At 44.8% G+C, this 12,920-nt stretch overlaps 1 protein-coding gene across 2 annotated transcripts in view; it reads right to left on the reverse strand.

Annotated features, from left to right (window-relative positions):
• ZNRF3 (zinc and ring finger 3) overlaps nt 1-12,920 on the reverse strand; it is a 158,694-nt gene that overhangs the window by 69,577 nt on the left and 76,197 nt on the right. The gene's annotated exons all lie outside the window — the stretch shown is intronic.

Consider the following 12,920-nt stretch of genomic DNA (forward strand, 5'->3'; position numbering starts at 1 on the left):
TGTAAACCATAAGCAGGGTACGGCCTGCATGGCCCCACTGAAAAGAGTGATAGCCGTAATAATATAAACCCTGATATAAACAATAACTGTGATACAACTACCTTGGAAAATATAGATATGTGATGAGGGGAGGGGGGCAGACGGAGGGAAGGGAGGTGGGGGAAAAGAACAAAATCTTCACTTTCCATAATATGAAGTAAAAAAAAAAAAAAAGCTTAATGGACTAAAAGTATGAAGTAGCAGTTATAAGCATGTTATTTAGAAATAATTCACAGATTTTTAGAAATATTCACAGAGATGAATAGCAGAAGAAACCACTAAATAATTTAAAATAATTGCCCCTGGGAATAGCAATCAGGGATGGCAAAGGGTGAAATAGAACGTTTTTGTTTTTTTTTTTTAATGTTTATCCATTTATTTATTTTGAGAGAAAAAGAGCATGAGCGTGAGTGGTGGCCGGGGGGATGGGGGGCAAAGACAGAAAAGAGAGAATCCCAAGCAGGCTCCATGCCGTCGTCAGTGCAGAGCTTGATTTTGTGCTCCCGTGAGATCATGACCTGAGCTAAAATCAAGAGTCGGATGCTTAATCCACTGGGCTGCTCAGGCACCCCTGAACGCTCTTTATTATAAGCCTTGAAGTAACTCATTGCCTTTTTATAAACATATACATGTTTTATTTTGATTAAAAACTTCATGCACTGCTGGACAGAAGTCCCTTCCTCCAGGTGTTCCAACAGATTCTATGGGTCCTACGGGGAAGCATTATGTTCAGCCCAAGAAAGACCCCGGAGGCATCCTACAGAGACAGTGGGCACGTGGAGGGAGACTGTCTAGATCGGCTACTCTGGGAGCCATCCAGAGCCCGGGCTGAGGATGGCTGGGAACACAGCACAGTGATGACTCAGGGAGAGAGGGAGAACCAGCAACCTTCACCACCCCCACAACCAAAAATAACTCCCAGGTGGCACCAGATGTGACGTGGGTTTGGGTGTTACAGAGATGGCAGACACAATCACCAGGGTGATTGTTCTGAGAAGCCCCAATCTTCTCCCAGACACACAAAGATCTTCTAATGATCTCTGGAGGAGACCGTGAATATCCTACTTGCGTTTCCAAACAAGGAGCTGCTTCAGTAAAATGACTACCAACAAACAATGTATATACCGGACCATCATTGGTGCCGGGTACCAAACATCTGGTTTTATGCTGAAATATGAAGATGGACCTTCTTCAAATTTCTCAGCGCCCGACGAGGTTGACTATCACGGTGTCCCTGTTTCGTTAATGGACAAAGAATCTATGGGAACTTCAAAGCCAAAAGACTGTGCCAGACAAGGTTAAATTATCTGGAGGAACAGAACTATGTTCCCTTGAGTACGGGACATCAAGCCAAGCTTTGAACGAAGACCAGCTCTTTAAGAAGCTTTCAGTACAAAATCCTTGAGATATACTGGTGCACTTTCCACACATTTGAAAGGACAAAACTGAAACCGTGGCTGGTGGTGCTCTTATCCAGGGTTACAATATCTCTATGCTCCGCTCAAAGTTTAAAATAACTTCAAAAGCGCCGCCTGCTTCTAAGTGGGTTACTGTTACACAGGAGCCAAGCACTGAACTAATAGCAGGAGAGACATTTCACTCTGTAATATTATCTCATCAAAAAAAAATTCCTGGGGACTTAAAAGGGAAACTTCCTTCCTTTTGTCCCTTTTGCCACTGCCGGCCAGGGTAGGGTGTCACTGTGGTGCAGAGGTTTACCTGAAACAATGGCCCCTAGACCTTCTCTTAAAAGGTGTGGTGGCCAGAATCAAGACGTATAATGTATGTGAAGGAATGGAAAAGGATAGCCCCACACGTTTTTCTCTTGAATCATAGGGATTATTTTTTTCTCTTCTATGAACAAAGAAACAGACAACTCTCTTTGCTTTTTGAACAAACCCAGTTTAAACCTTTGTCTGCATCTAGAATCTAGAAGTACCTGAATATAGCTCCCCCCTCCCCCGACCCTCCACTCCCCCCCACCCCCACCCCTGCCATTTGGTCATGGCAATGAGGACAGAAACATGCTGCAGACACAGAAGGCTATTTCTGCTGTTTGCTGTAACTTCCAAATGGGAGCTGCCTGAGGATTAAATCAGCACTCCTCAGGGCGCCTGGGTGGCTCAGTCGGGTAAGTGTCTGACTTCGGCTCAGGTCATGATTGCATGGTTCATGGGTTCGAGCCCTGTGCTGGGCTCTGTGCTGACAGCGCAGAGCCTAGAGCCTATTTCGGATTCTGTGACTCCCTCTCTCTCTGCCCCTCCCCTGCTCACACTCTGTCTCTCTCTCAAAATAAATTTAAAAAACATATAAAAAATTTTTTTAAGGTAGCACTTGTTTGCTGAGGCCTCTGGCTGTCAGGAACACTAAGCTGGAGTCTCTTGCAGTGGGTGTCATTTTGTAGAGAAAAACCAAGAACAGCCTCTATCCTAGCAGGCTCCACTATAACAAAAGAATAACTGAGAAGTTGCTTGTAGGAAGACGGATTAAGCAACAAGTATCTCAATTCCACATATTCCATGTCCACTTTCTCACCTAAATATCCTGCATCCCCTGGAATTTCACTGTCAGATAATTACGTTGAAACTTAGGTACGGCCTTGTGTACATATCTCATGTCTGATTTTACAAACCTCTACTCAGAACTTCCATTTCCAATTTCAGCTAAGTAAGGAGATGTTTCATTAGTTAAATTTTTAAAAAAGTATCCAATAGACCATAGAAAAGCACCTGAAAACGTTAAGCAAAAGATAATTCTACCTCCACTCATTTGGTTTTAATGTTTTTTCATTTTTTTATAAGTAATCTCCACACCCAATGTGGGGCTCAACCTCATGACCCCCGAGATCAAGAGCCGCACGTTCTACTGACTGAGCCAGCCAGGTGCCCCTCTATAATCATTCTTTTTTTTTTTTTTTAATTTTTTTTTTCAACGTTTATTTATTTTTGGGACAGAGAGAGACAGAGCATGAACGGGGGAGGGGCAGAGAGAGAGGGAGACACAGAACAGGCTCCAGGCTCTGAGCCATCAGCCCAGAGCCCGATGCGGGGCTCGAACTCACGGGACCGCGAGATCGTGACCTGAGCTGAAGTCGGACGCTTAACCGACTGCGCCACCCAGGCGCCCCTATAACCATTCTTAAAGTGACTGGAGGTGACTCATATGGCCATCAGATGACAAGTATTAATCTCTACACAGAAATTCACTGACATAGTTTTACTTCAAATTGCAAGGCAATGTAATAAAGGACACTTGATTTTTTTAATATTTTATTTTTTAAGGTTTTATTTAATGTTTACTTATTTTTGAGAGAGAGAGAGAGAGAGAGAGAGAGAGAGGGAGGGGCAGTGAGCGAGGGAGACAAGAGGATCTGAAGCAGGCTCTGTGCTGACAGGAGACAGCCCTATGTAGGGCTTGAATCCCGAACCGCGAGATCATGTGACCTGTGCCGAAGTCAGAGGCTTAACTGACTGAGCCACCAAGGCGCCCCTTAAAGATTTTATTTTTAAGTAATCTCTGCACCCAACATGGGGCTCAAACTCACAATCCTGAGATCAAGTCGCTTGATCTACCGACTGAGCCAGCCAGGCACCCTTTGATCGTTCTTATTATAAAAAGGTAAGGATTAGGTGCTTACAGACACCAGAGTTAACAAACCAAGAGGAAAGATGTTGGAGAGGAAAGGGTAAAAGTGGTATTCTCATTCTTCAGATTTAAAAAGAACACCATAGGGGCACCTGGCTAACTCAGTAGAGCATGCAACTCTTGACTATGAGTTCAATACCCACATTGGGCATGGAGCCTGCTTAAAAAATAAAAATAAATAGAATAAAATACTACAAAACAACAAATCATTAAGACTATATGATGCCAGTCTGAAACTAGAAGAATAAAACAAGTGGAAAAGAAATTCCAAAAACACATTTAAGTTTTTCATGAGATCTTAACATAACATAACACAAACTGTAAGTAACATCAGGATATATAAAGGAATCATTTAATAAATTCTGTGGGCAGGTAGGTAGCAATGTAGAGAAAGGTTCAGTCTGGCTATCATAAATTATTCTGAGAAATGATGAGGCTGCAGGAGTTAGGACAATTCCTTTAGGACAATTAACAAGGTAGATGGGCAATCAAGTGGACAGAAAGAACAATGTATTTTTAAAACTTCCCCATATGATCAGCAGCAGAATAAAGATAAAACAGAAAGGAATGAAATGACAGAGAATTAAGGGATAAATGTAATCTATAGTAAAGAATAGAAAAACCATCAATCTCACTGCTGATTAACACACAGCAGGATCAAAGTAAATCATTGCTAAACCCCACTGAGGGAGGCTGTACGGAAAGATGATTATGAGCACATCTGGCCACACTGTTTCTCGGCTCAATCTGGGGAGCATTGGTCTAGCAAATGCAACAAAGCTCAAGCTCCTTAGGTCCTTCTTTCCCCCAGAACTCCCTTTTTAGAAAAGATCCTGAGGACATAATCTAAAGCAAAGAAATTTTATATAATAAAATCTTAAAACGGTCCTCCTCCAAACTGTGAAAACTTAGAAAAAACAAAGTGCCATTACTGACCATACTATATAATCAAGCTAAACAACGTGCATAACTTATGGGCTATTATGTCATCACAAGAAGATAATGATGAAGAGAACACAGTATAAAAAGTACCATGTTAAATCTGAGAAAGGTTTATGTGCAAAATGATGCCTATTGAAAAGTACCACCTGCTGATGGGCAAAAACTGAAAGCAAACAAAGAGTGTAAAAAGTTGGTGGGCAGGGGCGCCTGGGTGGATCAGTCAGTTAAGCGTCCCACTTTGGCTCAGGTCATGATCTTACAGTTTGTGAGTTGAAGCCCCACATCAGGCTCTCTGCTGTCAGCACAGAGACTGCTTTGGAGCCTCTGTCTCTGTCTCTGTCCTTTCCCTGCACACACTCTCCCTCTCAAGAATAAATAAACATTAAAAAAAAAAAGTTGGTGGGAGCATCTGGGTGGGTCAGCTGGTTAAGCCTCTGATTTCGGCTCAGGTCATAAGCTCACGATTCGTGAGCTCGAGCCCCGCTTCTGGTGAACACAGTGAGCTCGAGCCCCGCTTCTGGTGAACACAAGCCCCGCTCCAGGTGAGCCCTGCTTCTCTTTCTCTCCCCATCTCCCTCTCTCTGCCCCTCGTGTGATTTCTCTGTCTCTCTTTCTCTCTCTCCCTTGCTCATTTGTGCCCCCTCCCCTAAAAAAAAAAAAAGTTGGTGGGGCAGGGATGCATGGGTGGCTCAGTCAATTAAGCAACAAACTCTAGATTTCAGCTCAGGTCATGCATGACCTCACAGCTTCTGAGATCAAATCCCGCATCTGACTCTGCACCAACAGCCCAGAGCCTGCTTGGGATTCTCTCTGGCTCTCTCTCTCTCTCTCTCCCCTTCCACCCCCCACCCCCAATTCGTGTGTGCGCACACACTCAAGGACTCTCTCTCAAAATGAATAAATAGACCTTAGTGGGTCATTGTCATTAGAGAGGAAGGACAGTGGGAGATTTTCCTTGTTTGGATTCCAGTACAGTATTCATTTAAACCAACATTTGCTGGGCACCGACACTGTGTTGGACATCGGGCAGGAAAAGACAGTTAAGATCTAGGCCCTCCCTTGCTGTACTGCTGTTTGATCGGCAGTTTGAAAAAAATTCTAAAATGTACATGCATACACTGGCATAACAGGTGACTGAAATTTGAAGCTCATGGGGGCTTTTTCCTTTAAATCAGCTCTATGGGTAACACAGTTTCAAAGTAACAAATGACTGTTCCAGGTAGTGATGCAGCCTCAAGCAGGCATGTGCTTTCCCACCACAACATGCCTCCAATGGGCTGGTCCAGCAGGACTGAGCACGCTCTCAAGAAAGTACTCTGTAGGAGCTGGAAAGCCAGGCACCGTTGAGCGTGTGCTAGCTACCAAGGGAAGCACAGGCTGCCTACAAGTGATCGGCAAGGAAACACAAGAGAAAGGTGTTGCAAACCAGCTTGCAGGGTGGAACCAACAAAACACACTGTTCTGATCAACGGAAACATAGCAGTTTAGCTCTGGTTATCCTAGTATGTCGGGCTTGCTCAAGAGGAACACCTGATCACAGAAACACTTTACGAGGTTACACCATAATAATCCCTTTCCTTTCTCTCTGACACACAAAGAACGGGCAGACAAAAACACGCCGCCAAACATTACAATAAAGTAAGTGCAAATCAGGCGTTCTTTATAAAATAAAGACGATAACTCCTGACATTTGAGGAATTTCTTACAAGGAACCAATGGATGGAATAATCCCAGCTTGCTGTACTCTTGAGTTTTTTGAATGCAAAGAAAGGCAGGCCTTTGAGGGGCAGGTTCATTACCTCCCAATCAAGATTCGAAGCTCATTTTTATTCAGAAGTTGTCTTTAATTGGAAAAACATAGAAAGTAAGATGGGAAGAATAATTCAACACTTGCCAAGCAACTGTTCTGAGGAGATTCTTAATCCAGGGTTTTTTTTTTTTAAATGTTTATTTGAGAGAGAGAGAGAGAGAGAAAGAAAGTGTGTGAGCGGGGGAGGTGCAGAGAGAGAGGGAGACAGAATCCGAAGCAGGTTCCAGGCTCCAAGGTGTCAGCACAGAGCCCCATGCGGAACTCGAACTCACAAACCATGAGATCATGACCTGAGCCGAAGTCGGATGCTTAACCGACTGAGCCACGCTGGTGCCCCTTAACCCAGTTTCTAAGAGCAGGCACTTCGGTGTCTAGCCCAGAGCAGAGCCTGTCATTCTACGCTGACGTCACCATGGAACTGTGTATCCGACGTGGGCTTTAAGGGGGCCAGGGTGGATCCCCACGCTGCCACTTAACATCTGTGCGGCCTTGGAAGAGCCACAGAACCTCTGAGGCTTGTTCCCCTGTCCAAAGGGCAGTGCTGATCGTGCCCATCATGGATGTATTCCTGAGGATTAGATACCAGGTGGGTCTATGTGCTTGGCAAGTGGAAAGTGAGCCAGAAGTCATGACACCAAAAGCACAAGCAACCAAAGAAATAGATCAACTGGACTTCCAATAATATTAAAACCATTTATACTGCAAAAGACACCATCAAGAATGTGAAAAGACAACTCACAGAATGGAAGAAAATATGTGCAAATCATGTATCTGACAAGGGACTAGAATATAGAAAGAACTCTGACAAATGAATTGATAAAAAGACAAATTATCCAATTAAAAAATGAGCAAAAGTGGTGCCTGGGTGGCTCAGTTAGTTAAGCATGAGACTTCAGCTCAGTCATCATCTCATGGTTGGTGAGTTCAACCCCCGCATAGGGATCCGTGATGACAGTGCAGGGCCTGCTTGGGATTCTTGATCTCTCTCTCTCTCTCTCTGCCCCTCTCCCCACTTGTGTGCATGCTCTCTCTCTCTCTCTCAAATAAACTTTTAAAAAATGGGCAAAGGATCTGAATAGATATTTCTCCAAAAAAAGATATGCAAACGCTAATTAGCACATGAAAAGCTGCTCAACATCATTAGCCATCAAGGAAATACAAATCAAAACCACAATGAGATACCATTTCATATCCACTAGGATGGCTGTGATTAAAAGGACAGAAAATAACAAGTGCTGCTAGGATGTGGACAAATCAGAACTTTCATCCACTGCTGGTAGGAATGTAAAATGGTAAAGCTGCTTTTAAAACAGTCTCGCAGTTCCTCAGACAATTAAACATAGAGGTACCCTTTGACCTAGCAACTCCCCTCCTAGCAGTACACCCAAGAGAAATGAAAACGTAAGTCCACACAAAAACTTGCACATGAATGTTTACAGTAACATTATTTATAATAGCCTAAAGGTGTAAGTAACCCAAATGTCCATCAGCAGATGAAGTGGTGAACAAAATGTGGTCTCCCCATACGGTGGAATATTATTTGGCCATTATGTTGTGGGTTTTTTTTGTTGTTGTTGTTGTTTTTGGAGAGAGGCAGAGCATGAGTGGGGGAGGGACAGAGAGAGAGGGAGACAGAATCTGAAGCAGGCTCCAAGCTCTGAGCTGTCGGCACAGAGCCCAACATGGGGCTTGAACTCATGGACTGTAAGATCAAGACCTGAGCCAAAGTCGGATGCTCAACCGACTAAGCCACCCAGGCACCCTTATTATTTGGCCATTAAAAGGAACAGAATACTGATGCATGCTACAACACAGAGGAACCTTGAACACACTATGCTAAGTGAAAGAAACCAGTCACAAAAGTCCACATCTTATATTACTCTATTCATACGGAAGTCCAGAATAGGGAAATCTATAGAGATAGAAAACAGATATCTTAGCAGCTGCTTAAGGCTCGAGGGTAAAGGAATAGGAGGAGAGGGAGGTACAGGGTTTCTTTCTGAGATGGTGGTGATGGTGGACAACTGTGTGCATACAATGAAACCCACTGAAATGTACACTCACCATAGGTGAACTGTATGGTCTATGAATTATATTTCAGTAAAGCTCTTATTAAAGAGTGATGCAAATAAAGGACAAGTTACAAAAGAAAAAAACAATAGTTCAGGAACACTCTAATTACCACTGGTGGCATGGTGTGATGAGAACACAGCCCCGAGGTCCAGTTTCCTCATCCGTAAATCAGGGGTGGTGTCCGCATCACCCGAGCGAGATGGCACAAGCCAATACATTTAATAAATTAGGATTCCAAGGTTGATGGGTAAATCAGGGCCTGCTGGCCAAGAAGGAAAGGGCCCTAGTCAGGGGCCCAATGCCACCATGAACAGAGTGAAAACAGGAGGATCCATCTAAGGGGCATCGGTGGAACTGGAACTACCCCCATTCAACATCCCCAAGGCCATGTAACCAAGCAAGAAACCCATCAAAGGAATGCATGAAGGCAGGACACCAGTGACAAATCCAGAGTGGGCAAGAGCCCCCAGGGAGGGGAAGGCTGCCTTGGGTTCCCTGAGGACTCAGTAGCAAACACGTGTAAGGTACAGATTCACTTCACTCCATCACTGCTGCTCAGTAATTGCCCTGGTAAGTTTCCAACCCAGGAAGGGCCACTTGACAAAAATCACCTGATTAAAATATTCCTGCGTAGTCTGTTGATAGCAGGGGAAGGGGGATAGGGAGCGGAGGAAACCATAGGCTCAAGAGTTAAAAGCAATAAATTATATGCTAGGCTTTGCCACCCTGTATGACCTTGGGCAAGTCGCATAAGGGCCCCATTCTCTCTGATCCTGAGAGCAAGAGGAATGCCTGCCACTTGCCTACCCCATGGGGGTTTAGGGAGGATTAATGAGATAATGTCTGAGCGGTGCTTCAGGCTCCTTGGAGACAGCCGCTATAGATCAGGAATTATTAGCACAAGCTAGGACAGTTTCTGGCCCATTCCTCACCTCATTAAGCTACCTATGCTCTATTATGTCTCCTATAAAAGTTCTTGCTCAAGGAAGAGTGGACCAGGGAGGTCATAACCCAGGTTGGGTCTGCCCTTTGCAGATCTGGTTAAAGCCACTCCACTCCCTAAACCCACACTCAGGCATCTTGAAAGTTTAGCACAGTGCCCAGCATTCGATGCCAGAAACGGGTGATTAAAAGGGCCCTCTGGACTTCTTGCTTTTAATCCAGATCCTTTGCTTTGTGTCACTACCTCCCAACCCCCAACCTTCTAGGGCACCAACAGAGTGACCACCAGCTTAGGCAGGGGAGCAGCACGGACAGGTTCCTGGAATCTTCCACGACTCAGTTCTTAGGTGTCAGACTGATGGACAGGTTTTTGCAGTGTCTAATTTCAAGGCTACCAACTGAAGAAACCAGGTGACTCTTCATTCACAATAAAAAAAAAAAAAAAAAAGAAAAAACAAACAAACAAGCAAAAAGCTATATTTATAGTATTTCTAAGTGAGGGCAAGGCCATGTTGTATGAGTGCATGTAATAGGTACAAAAAAAACTATACTTGATATGAGTCTCCATCTTCAAGGGTCTTTATCCAGTTAGGCGAACTTGACATTTATTCCTAGAAAGCTCACTAAGCCTTGGTATGTGCGAGGAGAGAAGTCAGAAAAGGGGACCTAGGTGCTTCAGGTCAAAGGAGAAGAGGCCGTGGGCCTCTGGGCCAGACGGGAGAGAGGAAGGGAGAGAGGAAGAGCTCGGCGGTGCCTCTCTTGCCGGCAGCCACATGGGGCACACACGCAAAGGCCTGAACAAGTTATTCCTGATAAACAAGAGAGGACGTAGGGGATGCGGGGGATATGAAGTGCACTTCAAGGCCATCTCCCCTCCCCTCCTGTCTCCCCTGGGAGGCTGTCGAGAGACAGTTTCTCATCACCTCCTGGGTTCTGATGAGGGTGAGACTCCTGCCTCATGACCCCTCAGAAGAGAGGTCATCAGCTGCTTCTGTTTCACTGTAGTACTTCTTTGGTGTGGGACAAAGGCCACAGGGAACTGGTACCTTGGGCTACTCCCCTTTCACTGTCTATGTAAGGAATAAATTGCTTGAATCTAAAAGTGGCTCACTGTGCCTTTACCTGATGAATCAGTCAGGCCTTGGCCTTGTCTTGTGTGCTTGACAAAGAGGGTGCACCTGACTCTCACTCTGCACCAAAGCTTTAGGGCAAGAGGACAGGGCTGTCCCAGGGCCTGTCAAAAGAGAAGGCAACAGGACCCCGGGAATAAAGCAAAGGCGTGGCCCCATGCAGACCAAGGCCTCCTGAGTGAGCTTCCTAGCACAGATGAAATTCTTTCCACCTCCATCTGTCATCCACACATTAAAGATACGAATACTGACGTTACAAAGGCTGCCGTGACGATTCAAGATAACATATATTAAACTTCCAGAGCAGTGCCCAGCACCAAAGCATCAGTGATAACAACAATGGCCACTAACACCTGTCACGTACCATGTTCCAGGTTAGGCACGATTATACCAGTTGCATAGATGTGAACTCATTTGATGCTAACAACCCTTGAGGCAGGTATTCTTAGTATTCTTGTTTCATAGACAACGAACCCAAATCAGACTCAGTGATCTGCACAAGGTCACACAGAAGTAAGCGGCAGAGCTGGGATCTAAACCCAGGCAGCCTACAGGCCTGGGCGCTCCACCACCCTGCCGCGGTCAACAGCAAATACATTCCCATCACTTTCTTGCTGCTGACAAGAAGGGAACCTGTTTTGTCTAATCCAAATGCTAAGAACTCTTCCCTGTTAGCTTCTTAGTTATTTGGCTGAGCTTGAGCAAAACAAAAACAAAAACAAAACTGAGACTAAAAGAAGGGCTGGCAGATATCTAGGGAATGAGGGGCTGCAGAAGTCATGGGGGATCCAGCCTTCAGAGTACAAACACACCACCAGGTTCACAGTTGGGGATGACAAATGAGATCCGTGACACCCTGCCTCCACAGGGCAAAGGCCCAAATTTAGGAATACGCAAACATCAGTAATCCTTTCAGCCCAAAGCTGGACCACTTGAGACAGATGTGGCCGTGGAAATGAAACGAAAATACCAGATTCAGGGGGCTGGTCGCATTTTACAGGAAAGGAAAGCAAAACAGCTATTTCTTAGGCTAGTTTGCAAATGCCCAAGTATCAGATATATTATTCTTTTATATCCCAATCCCTTGGTTTCTTAAGAAAGCTTGATGACTTTATTACCTAATAAATCCACACATGGCACCCTCATCACGAGCACAGTCCAGTCACCCCATAAATCAGTGATCCTTCTGATCGGTCTCCTCTCTATTTTCAGATATTTCCCCTAAAGTCCTGATTAGCAAAAGCATGGTTCCTACCTCTGCAGAGCTCTCAGGTCCTTGTCTAACTGAAGGGAAAAGATATAAAAAATTAGATGTTTGAAATTCAACGGGGTTCCAAAAGGATAGTATCCCAGGAGGAGGAAAACTATCAATCTACACTGATTTTCTTAACCCAAAGAAACAAGTAATACAGAATAGCAACTTGTATGTGCACCAACATGCTAATGGCATGGAAATAGGTCACTTAGAAAAACAAAAACAGGTGAAGGTGGCCAAAGATTTAGGGAATATGCCAGGTATTTAGAATGTTTGTCAGTATGGGAGGATAACCATACAATCTTTCCATCTCCTTCTTCAGGATGCAGCGAACCACTCACCGCCCTGGCAAAAAAGATCGTCCGCCACAACAGGAGCCGCAGCAAGAGATCCTAAGCTTACTCCTTAGCGTGGAGAGCTAGCTCTAGATCCCTCAGACATCTGCTTAGCCAGCTTAGCAACCTGAGAGATGGACAGAGCATGGGTTTTGGGTCACAGCCTGAATCGGGTCTCTGATAGCTGTGGCCTTGAGCATGTTACTTAGTCCCTCTGCACCTCAAGGTTCTTCTATAAGAAACACCCCAACTCGTAAACTTCCAATACAGTGTGTAACAAGGGTGGGCACTCAAACTCAGGTCCTTTCACCACTCAGACTAAATCTGGGAAGCCTAAGAGCCAAGCTTTTTTTTTTTTTGGTAAGTTTATTTATTTATTTTGAGAGAGAGGAAGAGAGAGCAAGCACACGCATATGAACAGGAGAAGGGTAGGGAGAGAGAAGGGGAGAGAGACGGCAGAGAAGACTCTGTCAGTGCAGAGAGCCCTACACAGGGCTCGAACTCATGAACTGTGAGGTCATGACCTGAGCTGAAATCAAGAGTCGGATGCCCAACCGGCTGAGCCACCCAGGCACCCCAAGAGCAAACCTTTTAATGGGGCATAAACAGTAACCTGCTGCCTCAGTATTCAGAATTAAGGATTGTGATGGAAGTAAAAGGAGAGCAGTGGTCAGAAAAAAGATCGCCTTAAAATTGCTATTCCTTGCGGCTCCTGGGTGGCTCAGTCGGTTGAGCATCCAACTTCAGCT

This window comes from Prionailurus viverrinus, chromosome D3 (assembly GCF_022837055.1).
Source record: "Prionailurus viverrinus isolate Anna chromosome D3, UM_Priviv_1.0, whole genome shotgun sequence".
Taxonomy (NCBI): domain Eukaryota; kingdom Metazoa; phylum Chordata; class Mammalia; order Carnivora; family Felidae; genus Prionailurus; species Prionailurus viverrinus.